Source organism: Arvicanthis niloticus, chromosome 16 (genome assembly GCF_011762505.2).
Source record: "Arvicanthis niloticus isolate mArvNil1 chromosome 16, mArvNil1.pat.X, whole genome shotgun sequence".
Lineage (NCBI taxonomy): Eukaryota > Metazoa > Chordata > Mammalia > Rodentia > Muridae > Arvicanthis > Arvicanthis niloticus.
Genome location: NC_047673.1, coordinates 55,136,805 through 55,154,680, shown reverse-complemented (window position 1 = coordinate 55,154,680; position 17,876 = coordinate 55,136,805). Strand labels below are relative to the sequence as shown.

At 33.8% G+C, this 17,876-nt stretch overlaps 1 protein-coding gene across 13 annotated transcripts in view; it reads right to left on the bottom strand.

Annotated features, from left to right (window-relative positions):
- Marchf1 (membrane associated ring-CH-type finger 1) overlaps window positions 1-17,876 on the bottom strand; it is a 737,296-nt gene that overhangs the window by 502,214 nt on the left and 217,206 nt on the right. For all 13 annotated transcript variants that reach the window (XM_034520273.2, XM_034520272.2, XM_076914208.1 and 10 more), the window contains exon 2: window positions 7,400-7,476. The gene's annotated coding sequence lies outside the window, so the exon portion shown is untranslated. The remainder of the gene's footprint in view (window positions 1-7,399; window positions 7,477-17,876) is intronic.

Genomic DNA, 17,876 nt, shown 5'->3' with positions numbered 1-17,876 from the left:
CTTAACAAGTATGGATTGTACCTTGAAAGGAGAGTGGATGTCCCTGAATTTCTAAATTTCACTCATAATATTCACGAGTGGAATTTAGAGGATTAGTGCATGTGCATGAGAATATAATATTTTTATTTGTATAAATAAAATTTTATATTTTTTGAATTACAAATTTTGTCAACAAATCACAAAAGCATTACCAGTACCAACAATGATACTATTTTTCCTAAAAGTCATTTAATATCATATGTGGATTATGCATGTCATTACCTTTATGTTATTTTATTTTAATGATTATTTTAACAACAAGAAACTACAATTATCACAACTTCAAAATTTCTGTTATAAAACCCCAGCTTAGGAGTAATTAATTGATATACATAAATGCCTATTATTTAACAGTTCCATTTTTAGTATGTAACCAAATTAATGAAATTGGCATATCAAAAGGTATCTGCCATCCCACTTTCATGGAGGCACTAGACTTATTAGTCAAAAAAAAAAAATAGATGTTATCTAAGAATCTAATGACTGAATAATAATTTTAAAATAAAGGAGGAGGGTGTGTCTGGAACAAAGAGCCATTCTTCAATGGGGGCCAAGTTATGATAGAATAGGAATAGACTGCGTTAGGTATGATATTGCAAAGTAGGATGAGAGGATATGTATAGCATACTCTACATGAGAAGAATACGGGAGGAAACATTTTTAAAGCTTATACCATAAGATAATAAAAATGTTTAACCTGATTTTAAAATTACACAGGTATGTATATATCAGAATGGAAGAACATCTGCCACCTATTCTTCAGATGGGAGGTTAATATACAGAATATGCAAAGAGATGTAAAATTGAAATACAGAAAAAAACCCTCATTTTTTCCAGCTCATAAATAAGCCACTGCACTTCTAACAGTTCTCAAAGGAAATGCAAATGGCTAATAAATATCTTTAAAAGTTCTCAGTAAATCTAACTATCAGAGAAGTAAAAATTATAAGTACTTTAAGACTCTATCTCACCATTATTAAGAGTGGCCATCATCAAGGAAATAAATGTCAAAACCTGCTAGAGAAAGGTATGGGAAAAGATTAAGTCTTCATCAGCATTGGTTTGGCCACTATGGGAATACGTGTGTAGGCTTCTTTAAAAAAAAATAAAACCCAACAACAAAAACTAGAACAAGCATATGACTCGACTATACACTGCTAGGCATAACCCGAAGGAACCTATTTCCTGCTATAAAAATCACTTTTATATTTACATTTGTTACTGCACTGTTCACAATTCTAAGTAATAGAGTCAACCTAGGTGCCCATCAATATATGAATGAATAATGAATATACTGTACATGTGTATACACAATGGAATCTTATTCAGCCTTGAAGGAAAACAAAACTATGCACATTGTAGGAGAGTGGAAGAAATTGGAAAACTTTATATTAAATGAGTAACACAATCTGGAAGAGTTAAATACCACATGCTCTTGACTGTGGATTCTAGAAACTGTATACTTTTTATAACCTGGTACAATAAATATTGGGAAAGTTCAGAAAAATGGGGATACAACAGCAACAACAATTTAGCTTATGGTATAGCAGTAATGCAAGTATAAGATGAATGAGTGGTGAGATGGGAAGGAGAACAACAGAACTAATTGCATAGAAGATAAGGTGAGTATGGAGGATGAACTATAGTCACCTAATTCTCAGTTAACTGGAAAAATTGATAAAAATGAGGTAATACCTCTCGTCCAGATGATGCCCTAAAACTGGATTCAGAAAGGTTTGTTCAATGTGTGTTCAAAGGTGTTTCAAAGGTTGAAAAAATATTGTTGAAGGACATAGCTTAACTCTGCTTTTAGTTAACTTTAAATCATATTTCATGGTACCATATATTTTAGATCAAATGACTTATATTTTGGGACTACATTGGTGTCTTAATCAATAACATACCCACTATGCCAGCATATCCCATGTCTGTACCAGATAGCTCACACCTGTGTGCAACTCCAATTACAGAGTATCTTATACTGTTTTCTAGATACCTGTTCTTACATGCCCATACCCCAACCCCACTCACAGATGTCCAGAACTTAAATAAAATTATTCTTAAAAGTAGTAAAAGGAAAGAAGACATCTAGTGCTGACCTCTAGCCTCCATATCCACAGGCATACAGATGCATCCACATACATGCACACACATGCAAACATATATCTGTCTCACACACAATATCATAAGCAATGTTCCTGGCCACTTGAAGAATGAGTGTCTTTACACCATCAATTCAAGCACAGTAAAACAAGACAAGTGCTTAGATGTGGAAGCCTTGAATATGAAAGAAAAATTCTTCTGGCTTTTGGTGTGTCTTGCCTGGAGGTCTGTCTTTATGTTACAACTACTTTCTGACCAAGAATATGGTGTGAGGACTTTGGCAAGACATGTGACCACTTTGATTTTACACTGAATAGTAATAAAGATAACATGTTCAAGGCCACGTAAATAACCAATTATCCCCTTTTTGTGTCTTTAAAGAACCAAGAGTTTTCTGCAACACTGCAAATCAGAAAAGATTACCTTTGACTTTCTCAGTGATTGAAATGTGGCCACAGTTGTCTTTGTCTGAGGGATCATCAGAGCACAGTCAAATGCCTCCATTTGTCATCAGTGGTGCTTTGATTCACGGTTACCACAAAATAGAACAGAGAGATTGAAAGCAGTATTCTGAGCTGCACAAATAAAAAGGTCTGGCTTGTATGAGAAACTCAGTCCACAAGAGACATAGAATGGCAAATAAGGAATTTTAGGCTAGAAAAGCCAGAATATTTTTAGCCTGTATATATGTATGTATGTGTGTATATATGTGTATATGTATATATATATACATATATATAATGACACACACACTATATATTTATAAATATATATATATTTATATTATATATATTTATATATAGTGTGTGTCTGTATAATTATATATATATATATATATATATATATATATATATATAGAGAGAGAGAGAGAGAGAGAGTATGTGTGTGTGTGTGTCTGTGTATGTGTGTAATTTTCTGCTACCACATAAAAATTACCAGAATCTCTTTTCTATTCAGCAACACCTGGCCAAATGTTAAAACATTTGGTATTATGGATATTTTAGAATAGATGTAAAATATTTTCTGCCTATTTATATGATATTCTATTTTTTTGTAATTTCATGGATTCTTTTGTCAAAATCACTTTGATCTTGATAATGACTTTAGAAAAACAAATTCATTTTAAGATAAAATATTTCTTTTAGCGGTCTCAGATATCATGCTATATAACAAACTGCACCAGGGTTAATTGTCTGATGCATATTGAGAAGCACAGGCGCATAAAACACTTCAATATCACTGTCAGAGCAGGACAAAAGGTAGATTTGTTTATCTGACTATTAAGACAAATGAAACAGAAAGTTGTAGCTATTAATTATACCAGGGAAACAAATTAGTGATAGTTACACTCAAAAAATCCTTTCAATTAGAGATTACTGAAAAGAAAAGAAAATGCTATTCATATTTTCCTGAACTTGTAATATCACGATTATGTACCAATTTTTAAAAGCTTTGAAATGGAAAATTGAGTGTTTGTAGTTTTGTTATATTTTTCTCTTTCAATGCCCACAGCAATAAATGGTAGTAATTATGAACTGTTCTGTCTATTTAGATATTCAGAAAATCAATGGTCATTTTAGCAAGTGTTTTTAAATTTGTTTCAGGGTATCTACCTGTGACAAATAAAGGAGACCATAGGTGGCAGATGTTCTTGGCATTTTTCAAAGATGATATTGACAATATAAGTCCTTATTTCAAATGTGTCAGCATGTTTGAGAGACAGAGAGACAGAGAGACAGAGAGACAGAGAGACAAAGAGACAGAGAGATGTGTCTACAAACTACTGTTCGTCTTATAAGCAAGAAGACTCCAAAGTCCAAGAATACTTCCCATCATAATTATTTGTGTGTTGATTTTGATGTACATTATAATCTGTAAAATATTCTACTCTGCTGATCCAGTAATCTCTCAATGAGTTTTGGGTTGTGGGTATGCATTTTATTTTTTATAGTAAACAGGTTTTGCCAACTATCTGCAAATATCTTTATAATTATATAGAAAAATAAATATATGGCAAAAGGCAGTAATTAACAGGTCTAAAACTAGTACATGAAATGCTACTTTCTATAGTTAAAAATCATTATTTGTATTTGGTGCTTGATTTTTAGGACATATAATTTTCATCATTTTTTGTGGGGGGCTGACAGAAGGCAGCTATCATCCTTGCAGCCATCTTGAGCCATATACCCTGACAAGAGATTTGTTTACACTAGCCTACAACAGCTGAGCACACTCTGTTAACATCTTGTTTTAGATACCTAGTATTTTTCCTTTGGGTGTGTGAAACTTAAAGGTGTGATTTAGAGCTGAGACTTAAAGGTGTAACTTAAAGGTGTGATTTAGAGCTGAGACTTAAAAGGTGTAACTTAAAGGTGTAATTTAGAGATAAGACTTAAAGGTGTGTCTTAAAGGTGTGACATAAAGGTATGGCTTAAAGACATATAAAAGGCAAGAGGCAGACAGAAGAAATTATTAGACACTTGTACTTGGAAGAGTACTTGAGACTTGGATGAGACTAGCTAGAATTTGGAACTGGAAACTTGGAACTTGGAGGCACTAGGGACTAGGAACTAGGGATAAGGAACTCAAGAATTGGGACTTGGACTAGGAAGAGAGACTGAAGAATAAACGGGATTGAATCACACTCTGTCTTGTCTCCATTCCTCGTGTCAGTCCTCAATCTCTTGCTGAACCCCAACCTGCAGACCAGAGCAGCTTGGGGCAGTGCAGGCTCTAACAACTTAGCCCCCAAGGCTTTTGGCAGTGCGGGTCTCAACAATGACAAAGCAGTCCGCAACATTTTGGCCCCCAAACGTGTGGCAGTGCGGTTCTCGACAATTTTTGTCATGTAATGTAGCTCAAGTTGGCTTAGAACTCTAACTTCTTAGCCTCTAACTTGTGGATCTTCCAAAGTGTTGAAACGACTCTTATTTGAGTACTTAGAAATCCACAACCTAGAAACCTACTCTCAGTATTATTAATATTTTGATATTTTAAATAGATTTATTTGTTTTTAATTATGTGGGTGTGTATATGTGAGTGCATATATTTGAGAGGCAGGAGGCAATGGATGTCTTTAGAGTATATATATATATATCTTTAGAGCCACTCAACTTGAGTGCTGGGAAGCTTGCTCTGGTCTTCTACAAAAGAGTGTCTGCTCCTAATCACTGAACCATCTATCGAGACCTAATTTGCTATCTTTAAGTCACTACAGATTAACTGGTGTCTTCTTAAAACTAATTCCATCATGTACATGAAACTATAGTGCTTAGCAATGTCATACTTTCCATATAAAATGAAGTATTCTGTTTCTGTGTTTAAAATCTAAAAAAGAAATCTCAGAAATACTATTGCTCAGATTCCATCCCATTTTTTATTTTATTTTTTATTTTTTTCACAATTTCAGATTTCTCTGTAGCTTTGTAGACCATAGGACCTCAGGCAGAAATACCGTGGTCAAGCCTAAGAACACATTTACTTTTGCTTATAACTAGGGTTTTATTACTCTAAACCTCAACACATGTACAGACTCCAACACAGTTACCTGATACATGAATCAAGTGAACATAGAGAGCAAAGAAATTGATTTTTGTGAAAGTCTAATGGAAAATGCATAGTTGCCACTGATAATCCTGTAAAAGTCTAATTGAGTAGAATTTTTATTTTTAGATTTTTATACACAGGATTTAGTAGTAAAAGTATCTAGTGAATATTTTCTATTAAAATAAAATAGCATAATTTATATTATTTGGAAATTTTAAAGTATGTACATGTACAAATAGATAAATCACTAAAAATATGCAATTCTTAGAATTAAGCATACTTTTATGAGAAATATTTGTGATAGGTTTAAGAAAAATAGCCATTGAAGCTGATAAGGTTTACAAACAGCAGAGCTACTAGGCTCTGACTTTAATCTGAGGAGAAAAATTTTAAAGGTCCTTAAAAACTTTCTCCTGATTTATATATGCCCAGTATGATTTTTGAAGTAATTTATATAAATTTATTAAAATTCCTCCATAAGTTTCTAGAGCATGTTCTGACTTCAAGCCTACTTTCCAAATAGATATCTTCATCATTATTGCTGTGCAAACATGGACAACCTTTCCAGTCAATGGCAAGTGGAAAAACTATTCTCCCATGGAACTTAGAACATAATAGGCATTTTTTCATCTAGTTACCCCTCCATTGATTTATTGTGAGGCAACACAACAATAATTTTTGTCTTGCTTGGTGGATATAGTCTGAGTGAATGAAAAGTCAAAAAATATTTGCAAATGTCAAAATAAATAACAAGTATCACATGGTCTCATGGTATTGGTGTGTCATAAAAAAAACTAATTACAAAGAGATTCGTTTGTTACAACATCAGAAACCAGCTTATAAAATAGGAGAAAGTCTATTTACTTTTTCTGTGTTCCCAAAACTGTTGAATGGTCAAATCTCAACTGTGAGATAATCAGAAGGGTTATAATTTGAATGTTCCAGAAACATTTAGTTCAGTGTCATTCAAGACTTTCCACACAATAGACTGGCTTGTTTGCTCTGTGTCAGAGGGAATAAATGAGCTCTCCAGTCTAAGACGTCAAAGCTGTGTGGTACATACCACAACTCGATGATGTAATCTGTGTAGTGCATAACATAACATGATGATATAAGTTACATGGTGCATGACACAACATGACAATATTAGCTGTGTAGTGCATATCACAATGTGATTATGTAAGATGTGTATTCACATCACAATGTGATGATGAATATGTTAATTCATGTATATAAAATCTAAACATTAAAACAAGATAAATCACTTTTTGCTAAAGACAGTATTTAGCTACCTTAATACAGCCTCAGAGGACAGTTTCTGCAAATAAAAATTTGTTTGTTCACTGAAATGGAGGATTAATAATTATGAGCATGTTAGCCCAGGACAAGTCAGCATTCTATACAGTGCCTTCTCTGTGATCTCACACATCAACCAATAGGGGTTTTATTGTGAATCATTATAAACTATTGGCTAATAGACACACACACACACACACACACACACACACACACACACAGATTAACCAGAGTTAATCTAACAAAGAAATGTTCCTTATTATTGAAATCAGATAAAGTTAAAGCAAATCAAAACTTGAAATAAATAAGGCCAATTAAGACCTTAATTAAAACAAAATTCATCAACTTCCAAATGAGAAAACCAGTTCTCTGTATCAGAAAGACTTATTTAAGACAAAGAAACAGATGGACTTACAAAATATAGTAGTGTCTTGCTTAGTCACAGTAGGATAGCAGAAAACAAGCTCTTAGAACTCTTTTTGGGTACATTTCCTGAAATATAGAAAATTAAAGTAAATAAATATATGTGAAAGTATAAGTTAAAATGAACAGACAAAGACATTGTGAAAATATTATGACTCGTACGAAGACCACATTTTACAATTTAAATTATAAATGTGCCTATGTATAAAGCCTAAATATAATCACCACTTCTCTTGAACTGGCAGCTGATCCACCTGTTTCTAAATCAACTGACTGCCATACCTATGTGCATGTACACGTGTAAATACAGATTTATAAACAAAAATTTTCTCTTAGACATTATTGAAATTCCCATTACCTACTTGTTTACTGTAAGTATACTAATGAGTTGTTATTTGACATGATTGTCAGTTGTGAATAATCAAGAGAGAAATAATGCTATATTCCCAAATTAAATTTGTTTTATTCATTTCTTGTATCATGGGGGTTAGGCAGTTTTAGGATGAAAATTTGATCCATACCAAAATTAAATGCTGAAACAACACATCCTGTTCTCTTTACTTAATGCAAAGGATTTCATATTCAGTCTGTATTTTTACAATGATTTTGAAAATATTAACCAAAAATTGAGAATAGAAAAGCAATAATTATAAGCAGTGTTAAACATGAGAGAAATAAATTGTACAATGATCACAATACTAGATGTTTAAATTAGAACCAAATTTGGTGCCAGATATGGTGGCAAATGCTAAACTTGGTGGTGATCACTAGACTTGAGATACTAAAAGAAAGGAGAAACAGTGAGAGTTCCAGGTTAATCTGGACTACAGAGCTAGACACTGTATTGTAAACAAATAAGCAAACAAATAAATAAATAAATACATAGAAAAAAAAGGAAATTTGCTTTGAAAGAGTAAATGATTATTTATATTTGAGAACCAGTTAACAAAAGTAGTGGCAAGCCTTTGACCATATCACAAGACAAACATGCTCAGAGAATTGTTAGAGAATGTTTATTTACATATAGTTATATACATATAGTTATATGAATATAGTTATATACATATAGTCATACAGTTTAATTTAAGAGAGATGGCCCATCTAAAAACAGAAGAACAAAAGAAAAAAAGAAAACAAAACAAAAACACCTCAGTGTTCAGCATGGGAAATTTTTCTTGGAGGTATTGTTGAGCAGAGACATTTAGCACAAAACAATATAGGCATTTAAATCATATTCACTAAAATACCATATAAAAGTCAAAAAAACAGTGTGAAAGTCAAAGAAATACATGATAAAGTGACTTAGAAATATAGTACAATGTAAAATAAAATTAAGATTTTTTTGTTATATGCAAAGGTGGCTTTGCTGTCAAAATCAGGTCTGTCAGAAGCATCTGGCCTTTTACTTATATAAAACGTGGGGATTTGTCTCTTCTGTATATGTAGTGTATGAGTTACAAAACGTGAAGATAACTGAAATTGCTGTTAATAATTTTATAGGTCAAAGAACAAGTAAATCATATATCCAACCTTAACAAACTAATCACATGATACAAAGGAAACTCAGGGGACTGTGATATGCTTAGTTATGACATTGTTAAATATCTTATTGAACAGTTCAGGAGACAGAGCCAAGGCAGGAGTTTTGCATGCAGCCTCTGTGTGCTATAGTGATAGATATACACTCTTAATAGTGCCCAATAGACAAGGGTTCAGTAGAGTATTGTTCATGACACAGGCATGCTTGAAATCAAAGAACAAGAGAATTAGTCTCAGTAGGAGCTGCCATCAAACCTTCTGAGCTTCAGTGAGCAAACATGGCACTGTGGTCTTGGGGTTGTTATGTCAGACTCACATTTTACAACACAATGTGACAGGTTAGGCAGCCAATACATTAAACTGGTATAAGATGCCTTTTCCTTACATCTTTATGTGGCTGAAGGATTGAAGCAGCTTTCTAGACTCACTTTGGTGAAGGATGCGGTATCGCTGCCACACCATACAGAGTGCTCCTCATAGCCCCATCCCCGATACTGCCAGACCTGTGATTAGACAGCATAACACACATTTTAAGGAGATACTCAGACTCCAGCTGTGGTTTTATTGACTCATCTCTTTTACTTAGCTTATGTTAAACATTGCCTTCTATAATTTTTAAAAATGCTTTATTCAGTGTGTGTGGGGGTGTGTGGGTGTGTGAGTGTGTATGTGTACACCTGGGTGTGAGCATCTGTTTGCATGCACAGACTAGAGGGGAAAGTTCAAGTGTCCTGCTCTATCATTATTCTTCTTATTTCTCCTCCCCCACCATGTTTTTTTTACTTTTTTATTGGATATTATATTTACATTTCAGATTTTATCCTTTTACCCCACTCCCCCTACCACCCAGGAACCCCCTATCCAATCCCCCCTTCTCCTGCCTCCATGAGGATGTGCCCCCAATTACCCCCCACTCCCACCTCCCCACCCTCGAATTCCTCCCCTCTCAGTGTTCAGCCTTCATGAGAGACCAAGGATCTCCTCTCCATTTGAGATGCTATCTCATTGAGGTTGCAGATAGGTTGGCATGCTAACACTGATCCTCTTGTCTGTAGTTCAAAGACTGGGCTTACAGGCACGTGTGTAGTCATATGTAGCTTTTTCTATAGGTACTGGAGATTTGAACTAAGGCTGAGAGAAAAAAAATCAATTTTCTACAGAGATGCATTTTCTCTGCTTTAAAGACATGCATATATGAGCAACATTAAATTCAGAAGATTGTATTTATGTATACACACACATATACTGATATATATGTCCAAGGAGAGGAGATCCTTGGTCTCATGAAGGCTGAACACCGAGAGGGGGGCATTCGAGGGTTGGGAGGTGGGAGTGGGGGGTAGGTGGGGGCACATCCCTGTGGAGGCAGGAGAAGGGGGGATTGGATAGGGGGTTCCTGGGTGGTAGGGGGAATGGGGTAAGGGGATAAAATCTGAAATATATAACAATAATAAATTTAAAAGAAGAGATCATGAATTTGGAAGATAATTGTTGCAAAGTAAGAATTAGAGGGGGGATGTAAATACAGTACGTATGTTACATTAAAATTATAAAAACAAATAAATTAAAAAATATGTAGTGAGAAAGTACACAGTTTTGGGATGTGTGTACGGAAGCAATGTTGTATATTCATGTTTTCCTGGAGACATTTTACAAAAGTATTTATGGATTTTTCCTTAACTCAACAATCCCACTGCATTCTAAAGATCCTATTTTACTGGAAGATGAAAAACGTCCAGTCTTTTCTGATCTTTTTCCATTTTACTCTTCTTACTCTACTCTAACTCTGTCTTGGATTATGTGCTAAGTGAAGCCATCCTGATTCCTCGGGTAAGTTTCCAGAGCCCATGCTGGGACAGTCCCTACATTACCAGCTTGTGCTTTACTTGGTTAAAATTGCAGTACTGCCCAAGGCACCCACCAACAAATGACTATGTTGATTGATCCCACCATTAATATTTAAACTAGACTGTCTTTAAAGTTGAATAAAATGTGGTCAATGGGGCTAAAGCACACACTTTGATTTGTTCAATATCCTGTTGGAGAAATAACACTTAAAAAATGAAAAAAATATTTTAGTAATTGACCTACTAGAATGATGGATTGTAAGTGGTGTTTTTGTTATAGAATAACAATTAAAAAGAGAGAGAGAGAACTTTTGTCACTTTAAATGCAATTTGAAATTAAATCCTGTAAGTTAATAATCTAAATTATTTTAAACCTCCTGATCAAACTTTATAATGGCTTGATAGCACTCTTTCAGAAAGCTAAGAATCTGAAGAATTTCTGAAGATATTTGAGTTAATATACTATTATACTAGTATGAAGTCGTACTTGCATATGTTAGAATTATAAATAGGAAAATATTTAATGATTCAGTAATGCAATGAATTTGAAAAAAAATTAACCAAAGGAATGGAATAGTATCAGTACATTGATATTCTAAAAGTACAGGAATCATCATTTTAACATCTAACATCAAATTTTCTGTGAATTAGTTGATTATATAATTTTATAATGGGCATCAAGTCAATGAGAACAACTGAATGAGGGTGAATATTCCAAATAGTTCTATATAAGCAAGTACAAGCAACTGTTGAATGGCATTTACTGATTTTAATTATTATAAAGAAAAATTCTGTATGGGCAGTATTTTTAAAACCATTATATTTACTCTTAGAAAATGAATCTGATAGTACTTGAAATCTGAGAAAATACCTTTGTAATTTATGATCCACATATTTACAGACATAGGTAATACATTAAAATAATATTTGAATAAGATCTGTTAGGTGGTAAAATTAACACAGTGCTTCACCTCTTGTTATTCTAAATTTGAGGAATAATAATTATGTGAAGAAGAAAAAGAGAATAAAATATTTAAAAAATAAACACATAAGCTCATGTGGATTTTAGTTTTTATACTGGAGTTTAACATAATAGAATATTAATGCTTTTTTTTTTTCAAAATAATTATGTTTGGAAATGGTTACTAGACTATGACTGCATATTTGAAGGTGCAAAAGCAATTTTCAGTTCAGATGCTACATGCTATCCGGGGAGTGCTTTGGTCTCTCAAGAGAATAAATTGTGCAGAAAGCACTTCGCTCTCTCAGTTAAGATTCAAATGCCAGTGCTGATTTTATCTGGTATTTTATTGCTGTGAATAAAATGTACTGCAATACCATTGATTCTTGTGTATGGATGATACTTCTAATAATGAAATGATCAATATGTAAGTATAATAATAAGCTTATCCTACATAGTGTTTTGTCATTAGCAAAATGGTTTTGTTTTGTGTAGTGTTGGGTTGTAGTAGTAGTGGTTGTTGATGTTTTTATTTGATTTGATTTGATTTGAATTGGTTGACATTCTGGTAATCAAAATCAAGGCATCAAACTCACTTGCTAGGCAAGCACTCTACGATGTATTATATCTTCAATAAAGAATTTTTATAAAACATCATATTAGTATTATATTAATAATAACCAAGGAGATTTCACCCATTCCTGAACTAGAAAATTGAAGATTATGGAAATGAAATGATTTCTTAAATGGTATGGCCATCAGTGGTTCCCACCGGAACCGACTCCTGTGTGCTGGCATGGCTTACTATTCGTCTCAATGCAAGAATTTCCCAGCAAGAATTTTAAAAGTTAATTGATGTAGTGTAGTTATATATATGAAATGATTGGACTTGAATTTTTTTCTTCCTACAAAAATTCTAAATCATATGAACCTTTGCTTCAAGTAACTCTGTAGGTGAGCTGTCTTTCTTCGGTTAATAAATATTATTTGGCATTGATTAATATGCAGAGTGGAGACTAATTTTATTATTTATTTATCTATTTATTTATTTATTTATTTATTTATATTGTGTGTGTGTGTGTGTGTGTGTGTGTGTAATACTATGTTTTATTGCTATCCTTAAAATTTCAGTGTAACTGTCAATCTGGGTAAAATCCAAGTGCTTCCATGAAAGTATAAAGAAAGGTGTATACAATGTCTATATCTAACAGAAATTGCTATGGAGCATGTGATCAAACTGAGACCCTTCCAAGCAAATGAGAATTGCTATTTCTTAAAGCAGTAAGGTAGTTTCCCTAGAAGAAATTAACTCCCCGGGGAGACAGAGAGATTCAAATGCCATTGTGGGTTGCCATGGGATATTATTTTACAAGAGCATTTGTAGAACAGATGGAAGAAAGCTAAATAAAGTACAAGCAGGTACGAAATGAAAAATTTTCTGTTTAATTTGCCATAAACAGTGGAAGGATGTGGACATGGGTCTTCATGGAAAACATCCCTTCTGTCATCACAAATCGCATCTGCCGTTTGGAAACACATCTCATAATTGTAAACCTCATTCGTTTTAAAACTTGAGAGAGTCATTTTCATAATGGCATCATAATATTCCTCAAAGAAACAATTTCTAAGAGCTGATTGTGAAAAGCAAATTAATAGCATATTTCACTAATATGGAGGTATACTTTACTCTTTGGTGTGATTATAGGTAAACAAAAATAGGAAGTCATTATTGAATGCCTCAAAAGCAGAATGGAAAATGCCTTTAATAAATCAAGAGAATAGCAAACCATTTAAAATTCTAGTGCTAATAGTCCTGTTTGTAAAATGGTTACCTCTGATGGCTACTCAGAATAAGCTTATGAATATACTATAAAGTAACCAACATTTTAATTAAGATAATGACCAAGAGGCCCAGGAAGAATTAAATAGTTTTGCATACAAACCATTTTGTCGCACACAAATGTACTTTCTTACCTGAAACCTGTGTGGTGAAAGCCTGTGATTCCTGCCATGGGACATTTCTATTAAGAAGGTAAATGCATTTTATAGCAATATATTGACTCATTAGTCTCCACCAGAAAAATTCCATGAGACTCTTGACTTATAAGCCCTGTGTTCAAATATAAATCTTTAAATTGCTACTTGAAATGTACAAACTTCAAGCACTTGCAAATCCACCACAGAGTAACCAATAGAAGAGAATAAACAAAAATTGCACTACATGGTGGACTCATTGTGGTGATGAAACAAAAAAGGATGCGACTTGATCCATCCCATCCACACTGCTAATCCTGTGCAGATTTCAAAGATGGCACTTGTTCTGTAATTTGCACTGTAAAAGGTCTGACTTGGTTGTGGAAGTTTAAAGGGGCCTAGATGGTCCTGTAACTAAATGAACCATCCAAATGTGTGGCTTCTGTTTGGAGGACTAGCACATAACAACTATGGATTGACTTTGTCCTCCAGCTCAGCTTTTATCAAGAATGAAGTCTCTATCACATAAGCAGTTATCACAATTATTGTTTTTCAAATGCTTATAAACTTGGTATGAATAATGAGTATCATTTTAACTGATTCAAAATCATGACATAATGGACTTTAAAAGACTTATTACACTGAAACATAGGAACATGTGCAAATATGAACATATAGATATGAAACAGAGAATGACATTTTACCAAGAGAAATGATACAAACATGAGTGAATTATAATATCTAAAGATTAATCACATAATGATAACATCACTAAAAATAAATTACTAGCTATTTTAAAAGACTGGTGGATGCATAACCCAAAAAATAACTAAAATTTGAGCACTAGATATGCACCATAATATCCAGAAGCCGTCAGTAATAGGCATTTCCCATCTACAGAACTACCAGTGGCTTCTCATTGACCCAGAGGAGCACTTGTTCTTTGCCAAAAGGACCGACAGTAGAAGCAGTCTAAAGAGGATCTGATTCACAATGCCCACTTAACATTGCCATTGTGCCTAGTATTTTCTATGAATGAACACTGTATGAAGATTATACTTTTATGTATATGTCATTTCTTAACCATATTGAATTTTTCTCAATGGTGTTTTTTAAGTCTAGCAGTGTCTCATAAGTAGTAGACAGTTAAGTCAAACTTTGTTTTCAATCTCCTTTCTTATTTGATGATTAGTCGTGGAATAAATGATTTCAGGACTATTTAAGAATATTTTTAACTTTCTGAAATCTTTGTGTGTTGTATTATAATGGAGTTTCATGAATCGACCCCGATGTATAATTTTACCATTGTTTTTCAATTGCTTTCTAAACACATTACTACAATAGGTTACTCATTGATTTTTTTACACTGCCAGGAGCAATTGATTGTTTGCAAGTGCTTCTGCAATCTCAAGGGCTATCTTAAAACTCAGGTAATTTTCATTATGCAAAAGTGCATTCTCATTCACTGAAAGCAGCACTTGCCTACTTGACGAATACATTTTCTCTGCTTTATATTCTTGGGTGGTGAACGTGTGGCTTAGCGAGTTCCAATTAACATATTTAGGTACACATTATTTAATGTGTACCTTCTGAGCATAGGAAATTAAGGAGATTTTCAGATTTGTATTGTTCAGGCTCTTTATCATGTCACTGTCTTATAAATACCACGAGCTTCGGGTGCAGTTCAGGAATAGAGATAAGAAATACAAATGCCTAATAGTATTGGCCTTTTAGCAAAAGAATAAGAGGGTTATGCACAGAAGAAAAACAAGTTATTTTTGCTTTGTTCTGGACTTCTGTTAGTATCTGGAATTGTTACCAACTGAAACAAGAACACAGGATTTGATGTGTGCCTACATAGTCCCTGTGCTCATGATTCTTTACAGAGGTGCTGATCTGCATTCAGCAACACAAGTTTGCATCAGTCAACATAGCGTCTTGGATGGGCGATGTACCCAAGAAGCTCCACCTATTACAAAGGGTTAAATAGCAATTAGTGATTATTGGAAGAGGGGTAACAACTTTCTAAGAGATATAGCCACAGATAAGCTGCCCTTTCCATGCTCAGGCAAGCAATTGTATTGTATTCACTGTATTAAATTTGTATTAAACTTAACACATATAAAGGAACCATGAAAATAGGAAGAAGGCTTATTGAAAAGGCTTCCTGAGGGAGAGAGAAGGATAGGAAAGATGGGAATGGAGAGTGAAAAGAATAATCCTTATATAAATATGTGAAAGTACTAAAGAATGCAACGTGTTTTTTAAACATATGTATTGGTAGCTTTGTCTTCAGTATCGTTGTGGATCCAGAGATGGTGGAACTTAAAAAGTGGAGCCTGTGCAAGGTAACTGCACAGTCATTCTCAGGATTAATGCAGTTCTCACAGGACCTCAGTTAGATCCTGATGAAATGGGTTGCTATAAAACACATAAGGTTGGCTCCCATCCGGCTGGTGTCCTATCTCTCTATGAGATTTCTTCTTCATGTTCTGTTTCCCTGTGGTTTACACTCTAGCTTAGTTCTTATGACTCTACTACAAGCTGAAGGGAGGGGCTCACCCAATCTTGGCTTACAGCTTCAAAATTTATGAGGCGAATAAATCTCTTTCAGGTTTTCAGTGTATTTTTCATAGCAACAAAAAAATAGACTATACAGTTTGTCATGGAATTGCTCTTAGAAAAAGACAAACTAAACTTCCAAGGTTTTATTTCTCCAAGCAACTAAGGTATTAACAAATTGACTTTTATCTGAATGGTAACTGTTAGGATTAGGCAGGATAATGGGTGTCTTTGATATTTACTCCATATTTTTTATGTCCTTTGAAATTGTCGATATAGAATAAGTTTTAATAATTATATTTAAACTTTTCTTATTTAAATAAGAGGGCAGTTTTCCTGGTTGTTTCTTCTTTTTCTTGTACATAAAATACTAGTTAATTTTCATCATCAACTTGATGGGATTGTGGAAACACATTTCTCAATATTTATAAGTGCAGGGAGGCACTTACAGAGGTCTTAATGAAAAGTAAAGGCCCACTCCAAGTTTGGAAACTACATCTCTGTAGGATGGGGTTTACAATGACTGAAAAGGGGGAACGACTATATAAATTGTTGCAAAATATCACTTACTACTTCAAACCTTTCTAATCAGACTACTGACGTTTAACAGTCACATAGAGTCTGCATCACTATGTGATAGGAGGATCACAGAATCACCTGCATCTTCAATGTGAGTGAGCATCTTTCACAACAGGTATTTAAAGCCTTTATAACAATAGAAATTTCTTCTCTTCTTTGAAGTTCTCCATGAAAGTTCCTATTATACGTCATTAATGGTTTCTCTCATCACTAATAGAGGGAGAGAAAAGCCTATGTAAGGATTCATATGACACATAAAGAAAAATCTATAATTACAATTTTTGCTTCATCTTTCGTAAACAATGATACGGATTTTAAACAAGTGGTTTTCTAGAAAAGGACTGTCATTGGCATTGTATCTTTGCATGTAGATTATTTCTTGGACATAAGCAAAGGTAAATCTACTAAGATAACTCACATGAATTTGATGATTACAAAAAGAATATGAATACAGGTATTTCTGTTAGAAGATAATTTCACCGTTTAAAACATAATTCCTCTTCAGTCCCAAATTACTGGTTACTTGGAATTCAGCAGCAATGTTTAAACTTACATTATGTCTTTATTCTTATTTTATAAGTCAGTCTACCACTTTGAACAGCACCCTAAAGATTCAATAGGGGTGCTTAAGAAAGGAGAAGAAAGAGCACTATTCAATGTAGAGTGGCGCCACAGTAATGACAGAAGCCAGATCAAGGAAGGAAGTCTCTATTACTGATAAGTAAACTGCAAGCAAAATACAATTAATGTATAAAATGTGCTTCACTTTCAAAAGTCATAACCTGTTATTTTTGTGTTGCATGCAGTATTCTTGCACATGCTGACTCCACCATAAATTTTCCCCAGCATCAGTTATTCCAGCCTGTTAAAGCAACCTACTTCCCTGGATAATCAGTGCGGGGGGAAAAAACAGAATGTTGTGGAGAAATGCATTTTTTTTTTTGTGGGGGGAGAGGGGCATGGAGTTTAACTTCATCTAAAAATAAATACACCAGTCTAGAATCTGC